Source organism: Odontesthes bonariensis, chromosome 11 (assembly GCF_027942865.1).
Source record: "Odontesthes bonariensis isolate fOdoBon6 chromosome 11, fOdoBon6.hap1, whole genome shotgun sequence".
Lineage (NCBI taxonomy): Eukaryota > Metazoa > Chordata > Actinopteri > Atheriniformes > Atherinopsidae > Odontesthes > Odontesthes bonariensis.
In genome coordinates, this window is record NC_134516.1 from 35506878 (window position 1) to 35525630 (window position 18753).

The 18753-nt window shown below is 43.5% G+C and overlaps 1 long non-coding RNA gene and 15 other non-coding genes across 16 annotated transcripts; all 16 read right to left on the reverse strand.

Annotated features, from left to right (window-relative positions):
- Positions 1-1760: 1760 nt before the first annotated feature.
- On the reverse strand, positions 1761-1842 carry trnas-aga (transfer RNA serine (anticodon AGA)). The gene has a single exon. It is a non-coding gene; the product is annotated as a tRNA-Ser (tRNA).
- Positions 1843-2143: 301 nt separating this feature from the next.
- trnas-aga (transfer RNA serine (anticodon AGA)) lies at positions 2144-2225 on the reverse strand. Its single transcript has one exon. It is a non-coding gene; the product is annotated as a tRNA-Ser (tRNA).
- A 302-nt stretch (positions 2226-2527) lies between these two features.
- Positions 2528-2609, reverse strand: trnas-aga (transfer RNA serine (anticodon AGA)). The gene has a single exon. It is a non-coding gene; the product is annotated as a tRNA-Ser (tRNA).
- A 1323-nt stretch (positions 2610-3932) lies between these two features.
- On the reverse strand, positions 3933-5752 carry LOC142391444 (uncharacterized). The gene is made up of 3 exons (XR_012770569.1): positions 5625-5752; positions 4499-4722; positions 3933-4306 (listed from the first exon to the last, which is right to left on the reverse strand). It is a non-coding gene; the product is annotated as an uncharacterized LOC142391444 (long non-coding RNA).
- Positions 5753-7077: 1325 nt separating this feature from the next.
- trnas-aga (transfer RNA serine (anticodon AGA)) lies at positions 7078-7159 on the reverse strand. The gene has a single exon. It is a non-coding gene; the product is annotated as a tRNA-Ser (tRNA).
- A 298-nt stretch (positions 7160-7457) lies between these two features.
- trnas-aga (transfer RNA serine (anticodon AGA)) lies at positions 7458-7539 on the reverse strand. The gene has a single exon. It is a non-coding gene; the product is annotated as a tRNA-Ser (tRNA).
- Positions 7540-7842: 303 nt separating this feature from the next.
- trnas-aga (transfer RNA serine (anticodon AGA)) lies at positions 7843-7924 on the reverse strand. The gene has a single exon. It is a non-coding gene; the product is annotated as a tRNA-Ser (tRNA).
- Positions 7925-8226: 302 nt separating this feature from the next.
- Positions 8227-8308, reverse strand: trnas-aga (transfer RNA serine (anticodon AGA)). Its single transcript has one exon. It is a non-coding gene; the product is annotated as a tRNA-Ser (tRNA).
- A 300-nt stretch (positions 8309-8608) lies between these two features.
- On the reverse strand, positions 8609-8690 carry trnas-aga (transfer RNA serine (anticodon AGA)). The gene has a single exon. It is a non-coding gene; the product is annotated as a tRNA-Ser (tRNA).
- Positions 8691-8993: 303 nt separating this feature from the next.
- trnas-aga (transfer RNA serine (anticodon AGA)) lies at positions 8994-9075 on the reverse strand. The gene has a single exon. It is a non-coding gene; the product is annotated as a tRNA-Ser (tRNA).
- Positions 9076-9378: 303 nt separating this feature from the next.
- Positions 9379-9460, reverse strand: trnas-aga (transfer RNA serine (anticodon AGA)). The gene has a single exon. It is a non-coding gene; the product is annotated as a tRNA-Ser (tRNA).
- Positions 9461-9763: 303 nt separating this feature from the next.
- trnas-aga (transfer RNA serine (anticodon AGA)) lies at positions 9764-9845 on the reverse strand. The gene has a single exon. It is a non-coding gene; the product is annotated as a tRNA-Ser (tRNA).
- Positions 9846-10147: 302 nt separating this feature from the next.
- trnas-aga (transfer RNA serine (anticodon AGA)) lies at positions 10148-10229 on the reverse strand. Its single transcript has one exon. It is a non-coding gene; the product is annotated as a tRNA-Ser (tRNA).
- Positions 10230-10532: 303 nt separating this feature from the next.
- Positions 10533-10614, reverse strand: trnas-aga (transfer RNA serine (anticodon AGA)). Its single transcript has one exon. It is a non-coding gene; the product is annotated as a tRNA-Ser (tRNA).
- A 302-nt stretch (positions 10615-10916) lies between these two features.
- On the reverse strand, positions 10917-10998 carry trnas-aga (transfer RNA serine (anticodon AGA)). Its single transcript has one exon. It is a non-coding gene; the product is annotated as a tRNA-Ser (tRNA).
- Positions 10999-11300: 302 nt separating this feature from the next.
- On the reverse strand, positions 11301-11382 carry trnas-aga (transfer RNA serine (anticodon AGA)). Its single transcript has one exon. It is a non-coding gene; the product is annotated as a tRNA-Ser (tRNA).
- Positions 11383-18753: the final 7371 nt, after the last annotated feature.

Genomic DNA, 18753 nt, shown 5'->3' on the forward strand with positions numbered 1-18753 from the left:
GATTCGAACCCATGCGTGCACAGCACAATGGATTAGCAGTCCATCGCCTTAACCGCTCGGCCACCTCGTCCTCTCGCTTGTAAGTTTGACCAAAAAAATTTCCGTCTTAAACTACAGCTGGTATAATTTTGATCTCAAAATTGGAGCCTCATTAGATACAATGGCCTTGCGTGCAGAGGATATGAATTCATCCTCCTTTCACAAAAATAGAATCATTATTATCTAAATGTGGTTTCATGTAGGGATGTTTGAGGTTGTTTGATTTAAAATGGGGCGAAACAAAAGCAATTGCACTTAAGGACAACTCAAATTTAAGGTTGGGGTTATTACAATCTCTTCAGTATATACCCAAATATGGAAGACAAACAATGTCAAATTATAAAGGGCTTGCTTTCCAGGCAAAATGTGACGGGATTGATGTCCGCACTCCTCAGAAATCTTTTAGGTGCTCTTCTGGTGAGAGGCTTTAATGATCATCTTATAAAGACAAACCAACTAATGTGCAAATTCAAATTTGTTTAAAATCGGAAAGAAAAAAGAATCTGCCAAACCATGAAACACTACGGATTTTCCATGTCTCACTGATTGAACTCAAGACTCTACTTGATACATTCAACCACTCTGAAAAACACTGAGAAAAACCAACAAGCTTCAGTTGTGAGATCTATTCCTTTTTATGTATCAAGGAATGGATCGTTTAGTCAGAAATGGTTAGTTAATTTGGAAGCGCTAAGAATACATCAACCGAAGGGGAATTAGCTCAAATGGTAGAGTGCTCGCTTCGCATGTGAGAGGTAGCGGGATCGACGCCCGCATTCTCCAGTTGTCTTTCCTTTGTTCTCTGTAGAGGAAATGGTTAACAGCTGGATGTAGCAAACTGAAAGAAAGACAGCTCTTTCACATTACCCTGAAGTCACACTCAAAATTCTTCATGATAGATTCAATCGCCCAAATGAACCTAGTGTAAGCAAATAAAAATATTGCAACAAAAGCATTGTTTGAAAAGCCTGCTTTTAATAAATGCAATAATTAATATTAACAAACAAAACAACATGCAAAGCCTACAAGAACGGAATTCGAACCCATGCGTGCAAAGCACAAAGGATTAGCAGTCCATCGCCTTAACCACTCCGCCACCTCGTCCTCTCGCTTGTAAGTTTGACCATATATTGTTGTAATGTTTTAAATACTTGAACGCAGTTTTTCTAGAGAAGATAATTGTTTTTTATATGGGATTATTGTCCATTGACTCTTTTGGGCTTTCACATGCGTGCGCATACCGACAAGAGGTAAGTGACATGCTGTTTATAAAGTTGTTTTGTAACGTCCCCATGCCAGTAATGTGAGAACCATGCATATGGTTTTGATGGTAAGGCTTGTGACTTTATTGTCGGATGGTTTATAAAGTGGTGTGACGTTTCTGCAGTGTCCAAGTTGTTGTTTTACGTGGAAGGTTTATTATTGCCCATTGGCCACCACGTATTTGGCTAGCATGACAGGCTGCGCAAACAGCGCAATCGCCGCACAGGGAGCGCCAATTTGCACCAGTCTGTGTCCTACTGTCAGTATTTGACAACCTCTAGAAATGGTCAGTCTTCAAAATGGGTCAGAGGAAGGAGTTGTGTCTTCAGAGATCAATCTGTGCAATAATTCATACGATCAACGACACGTCTGGCCATTGTTTTATTTCATCAAATGGTCAAAGGAACTTGTGCTTCTTTCCAGATAAACTTTTCGCAACCCTGAGTCAGTAAAGTTATAGTTGTCGGCAGGACTCGAAACTGCGCGGGGAGACCCCAATGGATTTCTAATCCATCGCCTTAACCTCTCGGCCACGACAACCACATACACATGTGTGTTCACCCTTAACATTCAATGGTTACAACTCATCATCTTCATGATGGACTTCAACTCCTAAGACAGACCTAAGTTATGGCGATCAAGAAAAAGCTTTTTTGTTTGTTAGAAATGGTCAGTCTTCAAAATGGGTAAGAGGAAGGAGTTGTGTCTTCAGAGATCAATCTGTGCAGAAGTTCATGTGATCAACGACACGTCTGGCCTTTTTTTTGTTTAATCAAACGGTCTAAGGAACTTGTGCTTCTTTCCAGGTTAACTTTTCACAACCCTGAGTCAGTAAAATTATCGTTGTCGGCAGGACTCGAACCTGCGCGGGGAGACCCCAATGGATTTCTAATCCATCGCCTTAACCTCTCGGCCACGACAACGACATACACGCTTGTTCACCTTTGACATGCAACGGTTACAAATCATCATTTTCATGAAGTACTTCAACTCCTAAGACAGACCTAAGTTATGGCGATCAAGAAAAAGCTTTTTTTTTGTTTGTTAGAAATGGTCAGTCTTCGAAATGGGTCAGAGGAAGGAGTTGTGTCTTCAGAGATCAATCTGTGCAGAAGTTCATGTGATCAACGACACGTCTGGCCTTTGTTTTGTTTAATCAAACGGTCCAAGGAACTTGTGCTTCTTTCCAGGTTAACTTTTCGCAACCCTGAGTCAGTAAAGTTATCGTTGTCGGCAGGATTTGAACCTACGCGGAGAGACCCCAATGGATTTCTAATCCATCGCCTTAACCTCTCGGCCACGACAACGACATACACGCTTGTTCACCTTTGACATGCAACGGTTACAAATCATCATTTTCATGAAGTACTTCAACTCCTGAGACAGACCTAAGTTATGGCGATCAAGGAAAAGCTTATTTTTTGTTTGTTAGAAATGGTCACTCTTCGAAATGGGTCAGCGGAAGAAGCTGTGTCTTCAGAGATCAATCTGTGCAGAAGTTCATGTGATCAACGACACGTCTGGCCTTTGATTAATTTCATCAAATGATCTAAGGAACTTGTGCTTCTTTCCAGATTAACTTTTCGCAACCCTGGGTCAATAATGTTATCGTTGTCAGCAGGACTCGAACCTGCGCGGGTAGACCCCAATGGATTTCAAATCCATCGGCTTAACCTCTCGGCCAAAAATGGGGCAAAAGGGACTGCCCGGCGAGGGGAAAGAAAAAAAAAGAGAGGAAAAGGGGGGGAAAGAGAGAGAAAGAAAAGGAGGAAAAATGAGGAGAATGTACACTGTATATATTTTTTATCTACTCTTCTATCTTCTCAACATTGTTTACACACAGTTCTGCACTTATTGCAAGGTTTATCATCACTTTAAGTGTCATGTCTCTGGCGGGATACGAACCGGTGCTGTGGCAATATCACTTGCATCTTAGCTTGCTCTCTCGTCTCGCAATGTATTTTGGGTAACGTAGTCATTTTTAACACAGTAACTCTTTTTCCATACAAATCACCAAAGTAATAACCCTGTTATTATGCAATTACGCACATGAATGCATTAAATATGATGAAATGAATATGATATAATATTCAAATAATTAACTCAAATTGCCATGTGCTACATTTGAAGTTAAAACAGTATTAACAGTCTATAACTGTAAATGTAAATAACTCCCCATCATGTTTCCCCTCCTTCTTTATTGTAATCTCAATTATTTGATAGACTACATCTGTGCAGCACAAATGAATAAAACAAATTCCAAATTGAGCAGCGAAGAGTGTTGTGTTTTGTGAATAAATGTAAATGATTCTGGCTTTGGTTTTCACAATCACATTCAGTGGATGACACTCACTGTCCTGTTATTCAAGAGGAAATTAAATAAAAACATGAAGGCTGTTGTTGGCAAAAATTATTAACTTTAATTTAACAAACACTATATACATATCGTTCAGGAGGTCAGGAGTGCATTAAGTATGTACATGGCCGTCCCTCCTGTCTCACTGAAACCGAACCGAACAGAACAGAACTATTGGCACCCTCACACACATACTCACTCACTCACTCACTCACTCACACACACACACACACACACACACACACACAGCAGCTCCCACACTGTGCACCTCAGCTCTGGCCCTGTCATATATCCACGCCAACAGACAGAAAGACGGACCGGAACAACCCAGAGACAGACAGACAAACACCAGAGAGAGACAAGTAATGGTGACTTTAGGCCTCCACTCTTCCTCCAGCCATCCAGGGTCTGTCCTGACTCTGGACAGTACCACCGCCCCTTTAGCTGGGTGTGTCCAGTCTGTTTGTTTTTGTCCTGGCCACACACTTTGCAGGTGTAGTGGTATGTCTCCTTTTTCAGCCTCTTCCGGGGCTGTTCCCCCCTTGCCATTCGCTCCTCATCCTCCTGGGCAGCTTTGTTCAGCCTCCAGGCAGGTTGCCTTGGCTGGGCACCTGGAAGGCCCTCTGGAGGAGCTTGTGGTTGAGGAGCCTGAGAAAAAGGAGGAGCATGTGTAGATTGTAAGTGGAGAAATGAGGGAGCATATGAAAAGGGAGCTTGCTCTTGTTTCTAATATGTGAGCCATGCTGATTTTACATTCATTTATCTTATTAAAATGTAACCACATTTACTTCAGTTAAATATTGTGCTTTAGAGTAAGGTGTTACAGAAAGTGTTATTGACCTCTGTGACGAGGGGTCCGGGTTCAGCGTCACCCATCACAGCACTCGGAGGATCACCAGCCCCTATCGCAGCTGACTGGCCCACAATGTCAGGCGTGCTGAAGGTGTCATCCGGCTCCTCCTCCTCCTCAGGCACCTGCGAGGGGACTTCAGGGACCTGCGATGGAGCCAGGAGGTCACCTCTGTTGGTCTGGGCCAATAAATGTTCCACTCCTATGCGCTCGCCTGTAACCAGTATAAACACAAAGATGAAGAAAGGACATGCATACACATCCATCTCCAACATGAGTAGCACAATCATCACACAGCAGAAATGCATGTCCTCTGAGTAGGGGGCAGCCTAAGGAAGAGAGGAGGAGGGGATGGAATACTCTGGTCAATCAGTGTTGCTTAGTTTGTCCTGCCTCTGTGTCTCCTCTCCCTGTCTCTGTGTCTCCTCTCCCTGCCTCTGTGTCTCCTTTCCCTGCCTCTGTGTCTCCTCTCCCTGTCTCTGTGTCTCCTCTCCCTGCCTCTGTGTCTCCTCTCCCTGTCTCTGTGTCTCCTCTCCCTGCCTCTGTGTCTCCTCTCCTTGTCTCTGTGTCTCCTCTCCCTGTCTCTGTGTCTCATCTCCCTGTCTCTGTGTCTCCTCTCCCTGCCTCTGTGTCTCCTCTCCCTGTCTCTGTGTCTCCTCTCCCTGCCTCTGTGTCTCCTCTCCCTGCCTCTGTGTCTCCTCTCCCTGCCTCTGTGTCTCCTCTCCCTGCCTCTGTGTCTCCTCTCCCTGCCTCTGTGTCTCCTCTCCCTGGCTCTGTGTCTCCTCTCCCTGCCTCTGTGTCTCCTCTCCCTGTCTCTGTGTCTCCTCTCCCTGCCTCTGTGTCTCCTCTCCCTGTCTCTGTGTCTCCTCTCTCTGTCTCTGTGTCCCCTCTCTCTGTCTCTGCGCCGACTCAGACTCGACCTGCCTCCATCTGAACCTCTGCTGCCTTACTGGAGCCGGGGACTGATGACAGATTTGCTGGCTGGGGGGGTTGCTACATGCAACTAAGAATCCTACACTCACAGTTTTCTCCAGAATTGTGCAGATATATATTGTTCAATAAATAAATCCACATGCTGCAGTGACTTATCAGGACTTAGAAAATCATTTCACCTACCTTGTGGAACCCACAGGAGCACAGAAGGCTTCTCCCAAACAGATCCTTTGTGTGGTTCTGCAGGGGACAAGCATTTTATTTTCTCCAGGGCTCTTTTCCACTTCTTGGCCCCTGGACGTTTGCCAGTAGAGAAGTGGTACTGGCCCTGGGCATATTTTACATTGATGTCCCTCCAGTATAGCATCAGGTTTCCCTCTCTTAGTCATCTGCAAACATTAATAAAACAGGTTAATGTAAAGCTAGGCTATGTGTACAGACAGAGTGGAGGAAATTATACATGTATGTATGTATATACAGGATGTATGTATGTATGTATGTATAAAGGCATGTTTTGCATTACTGTTTTATTATTGTTGTGAAGCACTTTGTAAATGTATGTTTTAAAATGTGCTATATAATGAAGTAATAATAATTATTAAGCATGTTCAAAACATCTGGACACGTCTGTCTGCTCTGCTCAAACACATAACCAGGCTCCATTGCAGGAGAAGAGAAACCACCATAGATTGCCGATAAATTACGATTCCACTGACGGACAATGAAACTTGGCACCAGTCTTTCACATCTTAAGGCTTTCCCCTAGAAATCGGCAGCATTTATAGAACAAATAAACAAACAAATAAGTTACTATTGGTCTTCTGATTCTGTCATATCACCATTATCCCCACCATCGCCACACAGCGCTATGTGTACAGCGACGTTATTACAGGCAGAAGCTCCGTTAGCAAAACGGCTACGTAACAAGAAAGTTGAAATACAAGTTGAATTACGCGCTAACGGGATGGTAAGATTACACCTCATATTGTTTTGGCACACGGTTTACCATTCGGCTTTGACATGGCGCTGCTTTTATGAGTATTAACAAAGTTTCCCAACCTTTACTTGCACTCATTGCTCTGGTGTTAAGCGGTGCGGATGAAAAAACATGGCCGATATTCTAAAAAGATAACCCCGACTTCTACATCACGTGACTTTGTTAGGATTTGTTAGGAGTTGTTCGGAATTGTGTTCGGACCTCGTTTGAAACTCTCTGATGTGTTAGGACCTTGGTTAGGACCTGTTAGGAAATGTAGCAATATGTTCGGAAAATGTTAGGATATGTTCGACCTCAGAGACAGTCCAGAAACTGGCGGGTACGGCCACGACAACCACATACACATGTGTGTTCACCCTTAACATTCAATGGTTACAACTCATCATCTTCATGATGGACTTCAACTCCTAAGACAGACCTAAGTTATGGCGATCAAGAAAAAGCTTATTTTTTGTTTGTTAGAAATGGTCACTCTTCGAAATGGGTCAGAGGAAGGAGCTGTGTCTTCAGAGATCAATCTGTACAGAAGTTCATGTGATCAACGACACGTCTGGCCATTGTTTTATTTCATCAAATGGTCTAAGGAACTTGTGCTTCTTTCCAGATTAACTTTTCGCAACCCTGAGTCAGTAAAGTTATCGTTGTCAGCAGGATTCGAACCTACGCGGGGAGACCCCAATGGATTTCTAATCCATCGCCTTAACCTCTCGGCCACGACAACGACATACACGCTTGTTCACCTTTGACATGCAACGGTTACAAATCATCATTTTCATGAAGTACTTCAACTCCTAAGACAGACCTAAGTTATGGCGATCAAGAAAAAGTTTATTTTTTGTTTGAAATGGTCAGTCTTCGAAATGGGTCAGAGGAAGGAGTTGTGTCTTCAGAGATCAATCTGTGCAGAAGTTCATGTGATGAACGAATCGTCTGGCCATTGTTTTATTTCATCAAATGGTCTAAGGAACTTGTGCTTCTTTCCAGATTAACTTTTCACAACCCTGAGTCAGTAAAGTTACCGTTGTCGGCAGGACTCGAACCTGCGCGGGGAGACCCCAATGGATTTCTAATCCATCGCCTTAACCTCTCGGCCACGACAACGACATACACGCTTGTTCACCTTTGACATGCAACGGTTACAAATCATCATTTTCATGAAGTACTTCAACTCCTAAGACAGACCTAAGTCATGGCGATCAAGAAAAAGCTTTTTTGTTTGTTTGTTAGAAATGGTCAGTCTTCGAAAAGGGTCAGAGGAAGGAGTTGTGTCTTCAGAGATCAATCTGTGCAGAAGTTCATGTGATCAACGACACGTTTGGCCTTTTTTTTATTTCATCAAATGGTCTAAGGAACTTGTGCTTCTTTCCAGGTTAACTTTTCGCAACCCTGAGTCAGTAAAGTTATCGTTGTCGGCAGGACTCCAACCTACGCGGGGAGACCCCAATGGATTTCTAATCCATCGCCTTAACCTCTCGGCCACGACAACGACATACACGCTTGTTCACCTTTGACATGCAACGGTTACAAATCATCATTTTCATGAAGTACTTCAACTCCTAAGACAGACCTAAGTTATGGCGATCAAGAAAAAGCTCTTTTTTTGTTTGTTAGAAATGGTCACTCTTCGAAATGGGTCAGAGGAAGGAGCTGTGTCTTCAGAGATCAATCTGTGCAGAAGTTCATGTGATCAACGACACGTCTGGCCTTTGATTTATTTCATCAAATGATCTAAGGAACTTGTGCTTCTTTCCAGGTTAACTTTTCGCAACCCTGAGTCAGTAAAGTTATCGTTGTCGGCAGGACTCGAACCTGCGCGGGGAGACCCCAATGGATTTCTACTCCATCGCCTTAACCTCTCGGCCACGACAACCACATACACATGTGTGTTCACCCTTAACATTCAATGGTTACAACTCATCATCTTCATGATTGACTTCAACTCCTAAGACAGACCTAAGTTATGGCGATCAAGAAAAAGTTTATTTTTTGTTTGAAATGGTCAGTCTTCGAAATGGGTCAGAGGAAGGAGTTGTGTCTTCAGAGATCAATCTGTGCAGAAGTTCATGTGATGAACGAATCGTCTGGCCATTGTTTTATTTCATCAAATGGTCTAAGGAACTTGTGCTTCTTTCCAGATTAACTTTTCACAACCCTGAGTCAGTAAAGTTACCGTTGTCGGCAGGACTCGAACCTGCGCGGGGAGACCCCAATGGATTTCTAATCCATCGCCTTAACCTCTCGGCCACGACAACGACATACACGCTTGTTCACCTTTGACATGCAACGGTTACAAATCATCATTTTCATGAAGTACTTCAACTCCTAAGACAGACCTAAGTCATGGCGATCAAGAAAAAGCTTTTTTGTTTGTTTGTTAGAAATGGTCAGTCTTCGAAAAGGGTCAGAGGAAGGAGTTGTGTCTTCAGAGATCAATCTGTGCAGAAGTTCATGTGATGAACGAATCGTCTGGCCATTGTTTTATTTCATCAAATGGTCTAAGGAACTTGTGCTTCTTTCCAGATTAACTTTTCGCAACCCTGAGTCAGTAAAGTTATCGTTGTCGGCAGGACTCCAACCTGCGCGGGGAGACCCCAATGGATTTCTAATCCATCGCCTTAACCTCTCGGCCACGACAACGACATACACGCTTGTTCACCTTTGACATGCAACGGTTACAAATCATCATTTTCATGAAGTACTTCAACTCCTAAGACAGACCTAAGTCATGGCGATCAAGAAAAAGCTTTTTTGTTTGTTTGTTAGAAATGGTCAGTCTTCGAAAAGGGTCAGAGGAAGGAGTTGTGTCTTCAGAGATCAATCTGTGCAGAAGTTCATGTGATGAACGAATCGTCTGGCCATTGTTTTATTTCATCAAATGGTCTAAGGAACTTGTGCTTCTTTCCAGATTAACTTTTCACAACCCTGAGTCAGTAAAGTTACCGTTGTCGGCAGGACTCGAACCTGCGCGGGGAGACCCCAATGGATTTCTAATCCATCGCCTTAACCTCTCGGCCACGACAACGACATACACGCTTGTTCACCTTTGACATGCAACGGTTACAAATCATCATTTTCATGAAGTACTTCAACTCCTAAGACAGACCTAAGTCATGGCGATCAAGAAAAAGCTTTTTTGTTTGTTTGTTAGAAATGGTCAGTCTTCGAAAAGGGTCAGAGGAAGGAGTTGTGTCTTCAGAGATCAATCTGTGCAGAAGTTCATGTGATCAACGACACGTTTGGCCTTTTTTTTATTTCATCAAATGGTCTAAGGAACTTGTGCTTCTTTCCAGATTAACTTTTCGCAACCCTGAGTCAGTAAAGTTATCGTTGTCGGCAGGACTCCAACCTACGCGGGGAGACCCCAATGGATTTCTAATCCATCGCCTTAACCTCTCGGCCACGACAACGACATACACGCTTGTTCACCTTTGACATGCAACGGTTACAAATCATCATTTTCATGAAGTACTTCAACTCCTAAGACAGACCTAAGTTATGGCGATCAAGAAAAAGCTCTTTTTTTGTTTGTTAGAAATGGTCACTCTTCGAAATGGGTCAGAGGAAAGAGTTGTGTCTTCAGAGATCAATCTGTGCAGAAGTTCATGTGATCAACGAATCGTCTGGCCATTGTTTTATTTCATCAAATGGTCTAAGGAACTTGTGCTTCTTTCCAGATTAACTTTTCACAACCCTGAGTCAGTAAAGTTACCGTTGTCGGCAGGACTCGAACCTGCGCGGGGAGACCCCAATGGATTTCTAATCCATCGCCTTAACCTCTCGGCCACGACAACGACATACACGCTTGTTCACCTTTGACATGCAACGGTTACAAATCATCATTTTCATGAAGTACTTCAACTCCTAAGACAGACCTAAGTCATGGCGATCAAGAAAAAGCTTTTTTGTTTGTTTGTTAGAAATGGTCAGTCTTCGAAAAGGGTCAGAGGAAGGAGTTGTGTCTTCAGAGATCAATCTGTGCAGAAGTTCATGTGATCAACGACACGTTTGGCCTTTTTTTTATTTCATCAAATGGTCTAAGGAACTTGTGCTTCTTTCCAGATTAACTTTTCGCAACCCTGAGTCAGTAAAGTTATCGTTGTCGGCAGGACTCCAACCTACGCGGGGAGACCCCAATGGATTTCTAATCCATCGCCTTAACCTCTCGGCCACGACAACGACATACACGCTTGTTCACCTTTGACATGCAACGGTTACAAATCATCATTTTCATGAAGTACTTCAACTCCTAAGACAGACCTAAGTTATGGCGATCAAGAAAAAGCTCTTTTTTTGTTTGTTAGAAATGGTCACTCTTCGAAATGGGTCAGAGGAAAGAGTTGTGTCTTCAGAGATCAATCTGTGCAGAAGTTCATGTGATCAACGAATCGTCTGGCCATTGTTTTATTTCATCAAATGGTCTAAGGAACTTGTGCTTCTTTCCAGATTAACTTTTCACAACCCTGAGTCAGTAAAGTTACCGTTGTCGGCAGGACTCGAACCTGCGCGGGGAGACCCCAATGGATTTCTAATCCATCGCCTTAACCTCTCGGCCACGACAACGACATACACGCTTGTTCACCTTTGACATGCAACGGTTACAAATCATCATTTTCATGAAGTACTTCAACTCCTAAGACAGACCTAAGTTATGGCGATCAAGAAAAAGCTCTTTTTTTGTTTGTTAGAAATGGTCACTCTTCGAAATGGGTCAGAGGAAGGAGCTGTGTCTTCAGAGATCAATCTGTGCAGAAGTTCATGTGATCAACGACACGTCTGGCCTTTGATTTATTTCATCAAATGATCTAAGGAACTTGTGCTTCTTTCCAGGTTAACTTTTCGCAACCCTGAGTCAGTAAAGTTATCGTTGTCGGCAGGACTCGAACCTGCGCGGGGAGACCCCAATGGATTTCTAATCCATCGCCTTAACCTCTCGGCCACGACAACGACATACACGCTTGTTCACCTTTGACATGCAACGGTTACAAATCATCATTTTCATGAAGTACTTCAACTCCTAAGACAGACCTAAGTCATGGCGATCAAGAAAAAGCTTTTTTGTTTGTTTGTTAGAAATGGTCAGTCTTCGAAAAGGGTCAGAGGAAGGAGTTGTGTCTTCAGAGATCAATCTGTGCAGAAGTTCATGTGATGAACGAATCGTCTGGCCATTGTTTTATTTCATCAAATGGTCTAAGGAACTTGTGCTTCTTTCCAGATTAACTTTTCACAACCCTGAGTAAGAATAAGAGAAATGTTGGATGGATATACATGTGTTAAGACTTGGCAATTTGATGCAATATGTACCTTATATGGCTATCTATAATAAAGTATGACGGGCACTTTAAATTCCTTAAGATGACCTCTACACCTGACCTCTCATTACATTACCAAAATTCTGCCTATGCTACACCTTACTTCAAAAGTACACTCCTTCAGGTCAGTAAAATTCTTTTTCCTTGTGCATGTGTAAACAGTTTGTGTCCAGGGTGTGATGGGTCTGCAGAGATGTAACCTGCCCGTTTCCTGACTCTGGACAGTAAAGTAGCTCTCAGAGGGAAAAAGGTTGGAGACCCCTGCCTTAGAGGGACTCACATCACTCTCTGCAGAGCTAGCAGAGAACTCTGGGATCAACGACCCCTTCACTGGCATGATGGAGAAGTGGTTTGGCCGGTGGAGCGGACTCCTTGCTTCAGTACTGCTAGCAGCCATACTAGTCACCTGTGGTTGTTGTTGTATCCCATGCTTGAGAGGACTGTTCCAAAGACAGAGACCACCCTTACCTGCACAATGTATCAACAGGTAGAGAGTGATGAGGATGATGGAGACGAGGATGCAGATGATATTTAAAGTGCAAAGCAGTGCCTTGCATGAACCTGAGTAAATTCTCAATGATTTGTTTAACTGAAATCTCCCTGAAGTGTTAAACAATGATGTTGAAGATATACAAGGTATTGCAAAGTATAAAAAAATACACAAAAAAAGAACAAATGCACGTGTATATATGAATCTACTGTGAATTTATACCCTCTTTTCCTCTAGTATAAACAGGAGGGGAATGTTAGAAAAATATATAAGTTATACTATGAGAATAAGCAAGTACCATGTGTGAGACAATATCCCCTTTCACACTGCCGAATAACCCGCGTTTAATCCGCGAATTTAGCGTGTCCGCTGTTGCGTTCACACTGCCGACCCGGGCTGCCGCGTCAACTCGACTCGCCTTTCGACCCGCGTCGGACCCTAGTCTTTTTGCCGAGCCGAGTTTGGTGTGAACGCAATCGACACGGGTCGGACGTGGGCGTGGCGTGGCGTGAGGAGTTTAAAAGACAGAATGGACAGCTGATTCAGAACAACAGCGACAGGTGAGGACAAGTTTTACTCTGTTTTAGCCTACATCAAGTTCGAGACATTTTTGAAGATGGCCAACTGGGGAGACAAGGAGGTCCGCGAGCTCCTCAGCCTCCGAGCAGAGGACGTTATTTACCGCCACATTTCGGGGACGGTGTTTGCGTTCTTCTGCTTCAAATTGTAGCTGGATTTCCTCAATTTGGAGGTTATAGTGCTCCCGTATGTTCATCGGCGGCATCCCACGTTGTAACCATCCACAAACCGTAAAGTAACATCTCCATGAACTGCATATACAATTTTATGAACGATATGTCAAGGTGTCCCGCCATCGTTTGTTTGAAAAATTTGATGCAGACAGGTGTATTTAACCCTACCTCCGACGCATGGCTTGTGCCTACGTCATTGTACACGCCCAGCATTTTATGTGTTTCGTGTGACGCTCTGCCACTAAGCAACACCCCCTGAACTCGGCTTCAGGCGACACAGGTCACCAACACGCCAAGCGTTCACATTGCTCGACGCGGGTCGAAGGTGCAATTTGGAATGAATTCTGTTTCAAGTAAAAGGCCCACACCTGAACAGAGGTGGAGTGAGACGACTGACAGATAATCTCCTCCACGCTCTGAGGCATCAGAAAGGGCCAGGGGCCAGGGTCCCGTGCTGCCGCTGAGAGAGAAGACGAGCAAGAAAAGAGGAGCCAGCAAAGGATTCAGCCACAGCAGCAGCCACAGCAGCACCTCCAGCATCCCGAACACAGGATTCAGAAGCTCCTCCATCAGCTTCACCACGGCCCCCACCACCAGTGTTGGGAGTAACAGCGTTTAAGTATAACGGCGTTACTAACGACGTTATTTTTCCAGTAACGGAGTAATCTAATTAATTACCTTTCCCATCGTTACAACGTTGTTATCGTTATCATCACTGAGTGTTACTACAATTTGGTTGTAGGCTTTCGGCTACACATCAGCTGCATGCTGCCTGGAGAGAGCAGGGGTGGGGATGATGACACCGTTGCAAATGAGATGATGATTGGCTGTGTGGGCGGATGCCCTGCTCACGCTGTCTCACTGCACGCGCCGACGACTACGACTAAAAACACACAAGACAGCGACAATGGCGACGAGCCAGGGAAGTTCAAAGGTAGCGTTCTCTAACTGGAAGTACTTCTCACTCGTGGAGATAAAAGGCAAGAATGTGTATGTAACATGCACGCTATGCCCAGGGAAAAAACTTTATCCACGTCTGCCTCAAGTAACTCAAATCTAATGAAGCATCTTACATCAACCCATACGAATATGACACTTGTTGCTTCTGCAGCTGCTAACCCAACCCCAAGCCCAAAGGCAGCTGCTAACCCAACCCCAAGCCCAAAGGCAGCTGCTAACCCAACCCCAGGCCCAAAGGCAGCTAGCTAACCCAAGCCCAAGCCCAAATGCAGCTGCTAACCCAACCCCAGGCCCAAAGGCAGCTAGCTAACCCAACCCCAGGCCCAAAGGCAGCTGCTAACCCAACCCCAAGCCCAAAGGCAGCTAGCTAACCCAACCCCAGGCCCAAAGGCAGCTAGCTAACCCAACCCCAGGCCCAAATGCAGCTAGCTAACCCAACCCCAGGCCCAAATGCAGCTAGCTAACCCAACCCCAAGCCCAAATGCAGCTAGCTAACCCAACCCCAAGCCCAAATGCAGCTAGCTAACCCAACCCCAAGCCCAAATGCAGCTAGCTAACCCAACCCCAGGCCCAAAGGCAGCTAGCTAACCCAACCCCAGGCCCAAATGCAGCTAGCTCACACTTGATTTTTCAGGTCAGAAACAGGTGACCACCATCACCATTTTATATTCAATATTTATGTTTTTATTTCTATGCATCATATGGCAGGCTGCAATCTAGTTCAAATAAATACCGAATGTTCTAAATGACTGTATATAGTGTTTTTATTCTTCAGTCAGTTAATATAAACATATTTGATGTTAAAGATGTTATAGAACGTTAATGTCACAGTCACTTTGCTGAGTAACTACTTACTTTTACACTGTGGTAACTGAGTTACTAACTCAATTACTTTTTGGAAGCAGTAACTAGTAATTATAACTAATTACTTTTTAAAAGTAACTGGACCAACACTGCCCACCACAGGCCTGGGACCCCTCTGCTGCATCTACACCCTTCAGAAATGTTTCACTATCTTTCTCTTCTCCACCATCACTCATGAGATTTCCTGATCACCTTGAAAGCTTGGTGAAATCAGGGATTAAAATGGTTCCTCTCACGCCAAACATGGCAAGATCAAGAATTCTATCCTTAAAGAAGCATGGAGCCCCTCTCCCTCCTCAGCCTACTCCATCGACCAAAGCCCCCCAGCTCGGCCCCCACCATCGGTGCCCACAGCTGTTATTTCCAACAGCGTCAATGCTGTTGTCTAGGATGCTAAGGGCCTCTGTGTTGGTAAACACCATCTCAACCTGAGGTCCAAGGATGGAGTGAAGAGAGGGACAATCAGACTGTCCAATCAGAGAAATCTCATCCATATCCCTTGCAAGAACACAGCATCCAGTTCAACTCTAGCTAATCTCAAACACGCAGTGTTCAATCTCAGATCTTTAAGTAACAAATCATTCTTGATAAATAGTTTTATTTCCTCTCACAATCTTGATTTTATGTTTTTAACTGAGACGTGGCTCGACAAAAACACAGCTAATGCAGTCCTGATTGAGTCTAGTCCACCTCACTTCAATTTTGTGTCTGAAACAGGAGAAAACCAGAGGGGTGGGGGTGTTTGTGCCATGTTCAGGGACAATATAACAAATAAAAAAAACAATCTTCCATACTTTATATCATCATTTACAAACAACAAAAGAATAGTTTTATTGATGATGTCGTGGATGTTGCTTTATCTGATCATTCCTGTGTTTTCTTTGACCTGTCTGTTACACCCAAAACACCAGCTGGGTCTGCAGTTGTTCGGGGAAGACTCATAAATGACAGAACAGGGACACAGTTTATGGAAATGATTAGGTTTGAGAACACCCCGTAGTTCTCATGTTGATGATCTTTTGAACTCTTACACTTCAAGTCTCTTAAATGATTTGGATACCATTGCACCTGTCAAGGTTAGAATGGTTAAAAGTAGGCAAAGGGCGCCATGGAGGAAAGAAGAGTCGGTCAGGGCACAGAAAAGGGAGTGCCGGAGAGCCGAACGGAAATGGCGCAAGTCAAAGCTCCAGGTTCATTATGAGACTTACAAAGAAAAGCTATGTGTGTTCAACCAGACTTTGCGTAGAACAAGGGAGAGTTATTTTTCTGAAATCATTACAAACTGCAGTAACAACTCTCGTGTCCTGTTTGCTACAGTAAACAGATTAACAAACCCTCCAGTTTCACTGCCTTTAGAACTCATGAGTGTAATGAGTTTGCAATATTCTTTAATGATAAAGTTCAAGGCATTGAAAATGCAATAATGTCCACAACACAAATAACTCCCCAGATAGCAGTGGACTCCGGGGCGGATCCGCCGTCCTGATCAGCTGCTCATCCCGCCTCCACACAGTGTTCAGCAGACCCGTTGCTGACTCCAGGCGGATCCGCACATTGTACACGCTGTTTTCAAACCTCGGCTTCAGCTTTGTCGACAATTTGTCCCAGAGACCTGGGGTTGTTCTTTTTCCGCTTCGTTGTTTACTGTTTGAGGAGAGATGGGGAATCCTCAGAGACCAGGGGGGTTTTCCTAGAAAGTAGCTAAAGTAAGCCAGGCTATAGCTGGTAAGCGTCGCTTGAACTAGCGCCATCTCCCATTTAAGCCTTAAGTCGTTCCTCAAAGATATTTTAGCTGCATCTCGGTGAGGCCGCGGCGGCGGCACTGTAACACCATTCAAAGGATATCTGTTGGAACAGGGAAACACAAGTTAATGACCACAATAATATCACATATACATAAAGAGAGTAAAGTGAGGAAAGGTGTGACAGATGAGTCCCCCCAGCAGTCTAGGCCTATAGCAGCTTAACTATGGGATGTTTCAGGATTACCTGAGCCATCCCTATTCAAGGTAAACACAAGAAAATTGTGCTAACGAAAAATAAATAAATAAATAAATAAAGGACCAGACTCAGTGAGTAATTCCCTATACTCCCTATATAGATCTGCTCCTCACACCACAACAACCATCTTTTTACAGCCACAAGCTACCTCAGCCTCTCACCAACTGCACACCAGTCACAGCGGGGTGGGGATGCAAACCCTGGTTCGGGTAGGGGGTAATGAAAGTATAGAGGGTGCCAGAGGTGGAGGCAGAACAAGACACACTAGCAGACACACTATCAGATTCAACAGACCTAGCTATAAGCTTTGTAAAAAAGGAAAGTTTTAATACACAATAGAGGGGCCTGATAACTGAAGGCTCTGCCTCCCATTCTACTTTTAGAAACTCTGGGAACCTCAAGTAAACCTGCAGTTTGGGAACGAAGTGCTCTGTTAGGAAAATATCTTACAATGAGATCTTTAAGCTCGGTGATGGAGCTCGGTCATTAAGAGCTTTATATGTAAGGAGAAGAATCTGAAATTCTATTCTGAATTTAACAGGGAGCCAATGAAGAGAAGCTAAAACTGGAGAAATATGATCTCTCCTGTTAGTTCTCATCAAAACTCTGGCTGCAGCATTTTGGATCAGCTGAAGGCTTTTCAGAGAATATGTAGGACAGCCCAATAATAAAGAATTACAGTAGTCCAATCTTGAAGTAACAAATGCATGAATTAGTTTTTCTGCATCACTCTGAGACAGGATGTTCCTGATTTTAACAATATTACGAAGATGTAAGAAAGCAGTCCTAGAAACCTGTTTTATATGCGAGTCAAATGATAAATTCTGGTCAAAAATAACTCCAAGGTTCCTCACTGTAGAACTAGAAGCCAAGGAAATACCATCTAGAGTAACTATATAGCTAGACAATTTCTCCCTGAAACGCTCAGGTCCAAAGATAACGACTTCAGTTTTGTCTGAATTTAGAAGCAGGCAGTTCTGAGTCATCCAGGTCTTTATGTCTTTAAGACATGCTTGTAGTCTGACCAACCTATTGGGTGTTAGATCCGATTCTTTATATTGGAAGCCCAAGAACCAGTTGGAGCAGTCTTAAGTTAAACAAAGTATTAATTGGAGGTCACAGGTCAAGTATCAGCGCTGGACTTGGAGAGACAGAGTTCTCGCATGAAATCCGTCCGACCAAGTCCCGAGATCTGGAAACATTTAATATTTATGTTCACCCTTATCTCAGAGGTTGTACCTACATTTGACGACGCATCATTGAATATTTACTCATGCTGTGAGCAGGCCATCCACCGTCTTTGTCATGTTGTTTGGATGTGATAAGCGATGTGTCTGTGTGAGTGTTGTTTCAGGCGTGCATCTACTGCACCAGACCTATTTGTCTTAAGATTGCTATATCTGACCCAGTTATTTTATCCCGCTACGTCATCTTAAAGTGTTGGACATACATTTGCGTTGTATGAGCAGAGTGTACCGTACAAACTAGGAACATAGATTATCTAGAGAACTACAGAATATGAATACATAAAGTCTAAGAATAAAGCCAATTTATAACAAACTGATGTTCTATGTAAAACAGTGCACATGGTCAATTAGCTTTTTAAAAATCTTTATTTTAAAGAAAATGATCAAAACAAGAGTTTTTCTGGAAGAGATTTAAATAAGTTCTGAATATGCATAGAAGAGAGGTTACATTTGAGTTTATTTTCTTTGTACAAAACTTAAAACAAAAACCTGAAGTCTGCACACTGAGAAAAACTGGTTTTGAGGATATCTATGAAATTTCCTCCTAATAACCAACTTGGGTCGGTCTCCCCAGTGGAACATTTTATGTGTAGTCTGCAGGTTTCATGTTTTCAGCTGGAGATGGATGCTTTTCGTTCTGTATATTACATATTTTTATCTTGATCAGGACATTCAGGACGAAATCAGGATTT